The sequence below is a fragment of the Morus notabilis genome, unplaced genomic scaffold (genome assembly GCF_000414095.1).
Source record: "Morus notabilis unplaced genomic scaffold, ASM41409v2 Scaffold794, whole genome shotgun sequence".
Taxonomy (NCBI): Eukaryota; Viridiplantae; Streptophyta; class Magnoliopsida; order Rosales; family Moraceae; genus Morus; species Morus notabilis.
In genome coordinates, this window is record NW_010359940.1 from 72,428 (window position 1) to 79,850 (window position 7,423).

Consider the following 7,423-nt stretch of genomic DNA (forward strand, 5'->3'; position numbering starts at 1 on the left):
TTCCATTGCCCTCAGCCTGTCGGTCGGCTCGGGCGCCCAGAGGTGTGGTCGGCTCGACAAAAAATAGCAAAAAAGAAATTTAGAAGAAAAATAAAAAATAAAAAACTAAAACAAATCCAAAGACAATTCAACAAAACTCTCTCAGAAGCTAAAAATAATATATACAATAACCCGAAAATATGTCTAATAATCATTTTCTAACGAATGATTTTCCATCCAAACAAGTAGAATCCCAAATTAAAACAGTTAAATTGTATACCTTTGCAAAAAATATCAAAAAAATAAAATAAAATTTATACCTTGATCACAGCCTTGATATTGTTGATGGTGTGCTGCTCTGGAGCTCGAGAATGATGGTTTCCTAGCATAAAATCAAGGATAAGGGCAAGGTACGTTATAAAGAGATGTAGAGAGAGTTCTCAGTAGTGAAAAACGCGTCAAGGAACATGAAAAGAGGGTAATGCACCAAACTAGAACCCAAAAACGAATGTAGACAATGAAAAAACAAATAAATAAAAACATGGATGAAACGTTTCGTCCCATTCCTCTTTATGCATTGAAAGAATTTCTTTCAATGGAATTAATGAAAGGAATATCAGACGTAATAGAATGTTTGATAAATATCAACCCCACTTATTGCTATTTTCTCATACTGACCTTAACTTATTACTATTATCTTAAATAGATCTATTACCAAGCTTACTCCTCATTTTTTATAAGAAAAAATATTTCATATTGTTAAGAATCAAGTACAAAGCTTAAGAGGGCAACACTCAAGAGGTCCTCAAGGAGCAAAAAACAAAAAAAACCAAAACAAAACCTCAAAAAGATAAAACAAAAAAAAAAAACCAAAGACGGGGAAAACGTTTAATTGATGGTATGCAAAGTCAAGGAGAATCCTTTTGTTAGGCCTACTTCTCATAAAGTCAGGCATTTATCTAACACTATTTATCACCAATTACATCCATCCAATTCATGATATTCAAAGTAAAGGAGAATCCTGTAATCAAGCCTCTTCTCATAAAGTTAGGCATTTATCTAACATTGTTTATAACTTTTCACTAATATCCATGGGCTAAAAGCATTTCTAATCCTTGAACTAGTAATATTTTTGTTATATGAATGCTAATCATTAAAGCCATGAGTTCATCAGAGCAAGCTTTTCTTTTTGGTAGACAAGAGTTGTTACTGATAGCTAGTAAACAAGATAGAAAAAGAGTGAGCATTTGTTCGGCTTTCTAAACAGCTACTCTTCCTTTGAGAACGGGAACATTATGGGTGAAAACCAAACAATGTCCCTAAAAGCACACAGATTTCAAATTCAATTGAATTATCAGAACAATCATGAAAAACCCAACTCCAAAAGAATAAAACCTCATCCAGCCCAATAAACGCACTAAACAATTCATCAAGAGTAAGGAAGATTACAATGCAAGGGAAATTCCCATGTTATTTGGCAGTACTGAGCATAAGAAAAAAAAAACAAGCATTAAGAAGATAAAATCAAGAAGAGATAGAAGCAAAATTAACAAGATCCCTATTACAAACATGGCTCAAGAAGGAGAAGGCGGCGGAGAAAAAAGAAAATAAATACCTAGAATTGTATATTAGAAAACAAATAAAAGGACATTAATACTAATAAAAAAACAATAACACAGCTACACATACACAAGTCATTTAAAAAACTGAGAAAACAAATAAAAATTAAACAACCTAAAGAAACGATCAATAAAAGAATTGTCTTCTACAAACTTTCTCAATCCAAAGATAATTCAACAAAACTCTCTCAGAAGCTAAAAACAATATATACAATAGCCCAAAAAATTTCAAACCAGAAAAATATAGAGCCTTAGCTATAACAACAGGAATAGAGCCTCTACGTTTCATGCAACATCCCATTTCAAATGAAAATGTCTAATAATCATTTTCTAACGAATGATTTTCCATCCAAACAAGTAGAATCCCAAATTAAAACAATAAAATTTATACCTAGGTCATGGCCTTGATATTGTTGATGGTGTGCTGCTCTGGACCTCGAGAGTGATGGTTTCCTAGCATAAAATCAAGGTACGTTAGAAAGAGATGTAGAGAGATAGTTCTTAGTGGTGAAGAACACGTCAAGGAACATGGAAAGAGGGTCAAATGCACCAAACTAGAACCCAGAAACGAATGTAGACAATGAAAAAACAAATAAATAAAAACGTGGATGAAACGTTTCGTCCCATTCCTCTTTATACATTGAAAGAATTTATTTCAATGGCACAAATGAAAGGAACATCGGACGTAACAGAATGTCTGAAAATTTACGCTCATTAACAATTTATACGAAGCAAAAAAAAATGTGTTAAAACACCACAGTTTATTTTGGTGATATCAATTTGTTAGTATAAAAATCAACCTAACTTATTCTTATTTTCTCATATTGATCTTAACTTATTACTATTTTTCTTAATAAATATATTACCAGGCTTACTCGTCTTTTTTTATAAGAAAAAATATTTCATATTGTTAAGAATCAAGTGCAAAACTTAAGAGGGCAACACTCAAGATGTCCTCAAGGAGAAAAAAAACAAAAACAAAACCTCAAAAAGATAAAACAAAAAAAAAATCAAAGACAGGAAAAAGTTTAATTGATGGTATGCAAAGTAAAGGAGAATCCTTTAGTTAGGCCTACTTCTCATAAAGTAGGAATTTATCTAAACACTATTTATCACCAATTACATCCATTCAATTCATGATATTCAATGTAAAAAAGAATCCTGTAATTAGGCCTACTCATAAAGTCAGGCATTTATCAAACATTGTTTATAAGTTTTCACTAATATCCATGGGCTAAAAGCATTTCGAATCCTTGAACTAATAATATTTTTATTATATGAATGTTAATCATTAAAGCCATGAGTTCATTAGAGCTAACTTTTCTTTCGGTAGACAATAGCAGTTACTGATAGCAAGTAAACAAGATAGAAAAAGAGTGGGCATTTGATCGACTTCCTAAATAGCTACTCTCCCTTTGAGAACGAGAACATTATGGGTGAAAACCAAACAATGTCCCCAAAAGTAGACAAACATCAAATTTAATTGAATTATCAGAATAATTATGAAAAACCCAACTCCAAACAAAATAAAACCTCATCCAGCCCGATAAACACACTAAACAATTCATCAAGAGTAAGGAAGATTATAATGCAAGGGAAATACCCATGTTATTTGGCGGGATTAAGCAACAGAGAATCTATATTGTTTGGTTCAATATGAACCAAAAACCACTAAAACAGAAAATGGGTGTTGTGTGTGAGTGATTATTGCCCTCTTCTTATCCTCATGTCAATTTCTATTCTTTTTTTTTTTTTGGCCTGCATCAAAGGGAAAAGAAGTTACAGATGACTCAAAATAAAAAATCCCCAAAAAAAAGAATTTTTTTTTTTTTGTGACAAGAACAACAATTTTATGGCAAAGAATCTCATCCACACAACAATTACTTTGATAATAGTCTCCCTCACATGCCCAAATTGATGGCTCTTTGTTCATCCAAATGCATAGAGGGAGAGCACAAACAAAAGGAAAGAGGAAAAAGCTGGAGGAGAAAAGAAGTGGAAAAAAAAGATGACGTTAGAAAGGAAAGAGAAAAAATAGGAGCACAAAAGAAACGAAGCTAGTTCTTAAACAGTAAGTAAAAAGAACTGAGATTTATCATAGAATAACCATAACCATTATTTCCATCTTTAGTGCAATGTTCCATTCAATATTAAGTAGCTAAATAGTAAGATTCCGACAGAAAAAAAACTCACAATTTTAAGATTAACTGAGTAAGATCTCTGAATTGATAAACTGAGAGAGAGAGAGACTCACCATAGCTTAACGGACCCTCAGGTGCTGTAGAAGGAGCTAAGGCCTCTTCATGACTCAGCCTAATCAGGGCCCAAAACCAACAAAATAAACCCAATAATAGAAAAGACACAAAAGAATTATGAGATAGACAAGGCAGCAACTCACCAAAAGAAGAGCATGAGAGACATTTAAGATTAAGGCAAATAAAGATAGAAGATATCTAAATGTTGACCATAATATTAGTTCCTCTAAAATCATGACAAAAGCATCCATAAGGATAGATAAACATCCTCTAAAATTAAGTACTAGAAACCTGAAAGTTCTAAAATAAGAGTAAAAGATAGATAGAAGCACTATTCCAAACGAGATTAAGTCACCAAAAGGAGGTTCATGATGTGGGAACATAGACTTCACAAAGTTCTTAAGACTGTCAAACTCCACTTGTCAACGTGCATCCAAGTTCTTAAGATTATCGATCTGCATCTATAGAGTCTTGAAGGTTGCATTTGTTCCTGACTTTGAGTATAGAAATAACCATTTTCTGTTCTCCTCCTTCTCGGACCCCCTCTTGGTGCTTGGCCCGCTCCGATTATGTACCAATCATGTGCCAAGGACATTACTCATTATATCTTTTTCCGTCATTAATGTGGGCTATTCAGAGCTATTTCCCTCAGCTGCATCACTTGAATGGCCAATTTGAGTTTGCAAATCTATCATCTTGTACTGTCAATTGAAACAAGTGAAAAGAAAAACTAATGAATACTGAATTATAAAAAAAAACACAAAAATAAATAAATAAAAACTTGCAAAATAGTTCTCCTCTGGTACTGTCCCAGTCCAACCCTTAGCCTTGTGATGGCACATATCATGACAGAGCTCAATTCACTAGAATTATCAAGCTCCTTTGCTTTTTACTGCAAAAGAACACAATCTTAATATCAGAGTGATATGTGCTATCTCCAATAATTCAGAGTCATGAAAGCAAAACCACCAAATGGAGCCAAGGCACTAGGCGAAATAAATCATTTCTCAAGGAGTGCCACCGCATAACATGTCCCAAAGAATGCTGTAAAAATGGTCAGCAGAGATTGAGTTTTACCGCAAGCATTAAAATGTCTGATTCTTAGATAAAGACGTCCTATTTGCTTTAAAGTACTGCATATAATTAAATTCTTTCAATTGATATCGAACAAGCTAAATAATTGCATTAAACATAAAATAGGATACAAATCTACTCATTCCTGTCACAAAATTCTGTCATACCAACCCATTTAAATATTAATAAATGAATAGGAGAAAATCATAAATATGGGTCACAAAGCATAGTCACAAGATTTTGTCTACTGAAAAATCTCATTTTCATCTATATTTCTTTTGTTAAGGCCAAATAAGTGTCAAAAAAATATGCATGTGACTAAATGGCATTAGCAGATCATAACAACTACCTAAAGGATCATCAAAAGTGATTTTATACTTTATTCTCTATAAACGAAAGTGGATGTATGTATGTATGTATATATAGATTAGTATATGATTTATAACTTCTCATATACACATCATGCGTGAAATCAACTTGGTTGAATATTTGAAACAAACTAAAGTGAAAGAGCAACCTAAAAAGACAGGAAATCACATAAACCATCACGGGGAGCTCTGTTTTTCTACTAATGATATAAATTTAAACACAACCATAACAAATCAAAATGAAATACCTTTTCAAACACGTGAGAAGCAAATGATTTAGCTCCATAAATGCTAATTCAAAGCATTGGTTGCTGATTTTTTCTGCAAAGTTAAAAAGGAGTTGTTACATAACCTATAAATAACATAAAAAAAAATGTATGAATGCTTTGAAGGTTTTTACATGACTTACCTTATACTTTTCAGTCGACCAATAGTTGCATAACGAATCCTAATCTGCCTGCACCAGAACCTATTTGTGTGTGTTTTTTTTTTTACATCCTCTGGATTGTCCACGCTTTTTTTATGAAATATTTGTGCAGCCGACACCTCTAATCTTTCCATTGCTTGTTTAACAGACGGTCAATGGAATCTAATATCTTGGCTTCTTTTTCTCTATCAGGCTCATTCCGTTCGAACTTATCCTACAACAATAATATCCAAAATATGACTATAATTCAGCAAGACTTTCTGTCGAAAGAAATTAGGTGGTTTTATATTATTACCTTGAGTCTAGCATCGCCACTTTGTTTGGTTGTGGAATTTCCCTCCACACCTTGACTTGGAGCAAGGTCATGTGGCGCGCAATCCAACCTAACTCAGATGACCATCTTTCACCTACTTTTCCTATTGCTTTATATGTATCAGGACAAAATTCTGGAGTCATTTTTCTAGAGCAACTAACAATTCTGTCATTTGCAATACAACGTGTTTCTCCTCGCGCATGTCTTGTTGTTGTAATAATTGAAAAAATAATAATAATCAGCAGTAATCAAAATAATAAAAACACAATGCATTGTTCTTACAATCTTATTTTTACTTGTAGAGTTGACAGCCATTGTGGGTGCAGGAGTAGAATCAAAGGCAGCCACAATATTTCTCTTATTAGCAATGAAATAAGCAAGATATGAAACCATATATTTGTTACTAACAATGAAAGAAGCAAGGTATAAAGTAATTTATATAATTAACAAGTGAAAGAAGAATAATTGACTTAAATAAAAAATAAACAACTGACTTAACATAAATTCAGCAATTCACATCAAACATCTGTAACTGACATAAATCATGACAAAATCAGATTCTGTATCACTTGCATTTTCCAACATCATCAACATAATTTCGGGCTCTTTCAAGAAATGTTGCAACCCCATTCATGTACTCATCCGACAAACAATTGGGCAACATAATCCAGCTCTTGTTAACTGACATGTTTCCTAATCACCAGAATTAATGAAATTAAGATAAAAAATATCTTAAAACCATAATGATAAACATATTAAGTGTTTTAAGGTATAACATAATATTAAACAAACAGAGAAAAGGAAACAAACAAGCAAGAAGTCATGACCACATTAAAGATTTATACAAGCAAGAAGTCATGAACACATTAAAGATTTATATAAGCAAATATAGAGAAAATGAAAATGAATCACAACTGATTGTACAATGAAAACTTTCAATTCATACAGCAATAAACATGTTGGAATAAAACATAGCAACATGGAGCAATAGCACAATACATGAATTAATTAGAAAGAGGTTCACATAAACCTAAGACCTGGAGCAATTATCAAAAACAGATTATCAGAAATAGTGAAGCTCTGTAAACCAACTGCCAATTGAATAAACAATCTGGATTCTTGAGAAATAAAAATAGAAACTCGACAATCAAAAGATTGCAGTGTAATTTGGATTGCGTACCTTAGAAGAGAGGATGAACAACGAATTCGGGTATCTATGTCGAATATTGCCGTTGGCAACGCAAGTCTCGCAGTGCAACCCTGTGTCACAGCCATTGTCCTTCAACCAAGTATCCCTAATGGTGAAAGTTGATGTTGAGGTGACCGTCAGACACGGTGAATCGGCAGAAAAAGGAATGCCCGTTGGGGAGATTGATGGGTTTACTTGT

The 7,423-nt window shown here is 32.9% G+C and overlaps 2 long non-coding RNA genes across 2 annotated transcripts; both read right to left on the reverse strand.

The window, feature by feature from the left end:
- Positions 1 to 299: 299 nt before the first annotated feature.
- On the reverse strand, positions 300 to 3,955 carry LOC112091092. Its single transcript, XR_002901986.1, has 5 exons — positions 3,853 to 3,955; positions 3,483 to 3,577; positions 3,202 to 3,356; positions 1,990 to 2,051; positions 300 to 361 (listed from the first exon to the last, which is right to left on the reverse strand). It is a non-coding gene; the product is annotated as an uncharacterized LOC112091092 (long non-coding RNA).
- A 359-nt stretch (positions 3,956 to 4,314) lies between these two features.
- LOC112091091 lies at positions 4,315 to 7,413 on the reverse strand. The gene is made up of 5 exons (XR_002901985.1): positions 7,216 to 7,413; positions 6,018 to 6,239; positions 5,705 to 5,936; positions 5,544 to 5,616; positions 4,315 to 4,554 (listed from the first exon to the last, which is right to left on the reverse strand). It is a non-coding gene; the product is annotated as an uncharacterized LOC112091091 (long non-coding RNA).
- Positions 7,414 to 7,423: the final 10 nt, after the last annotated feature.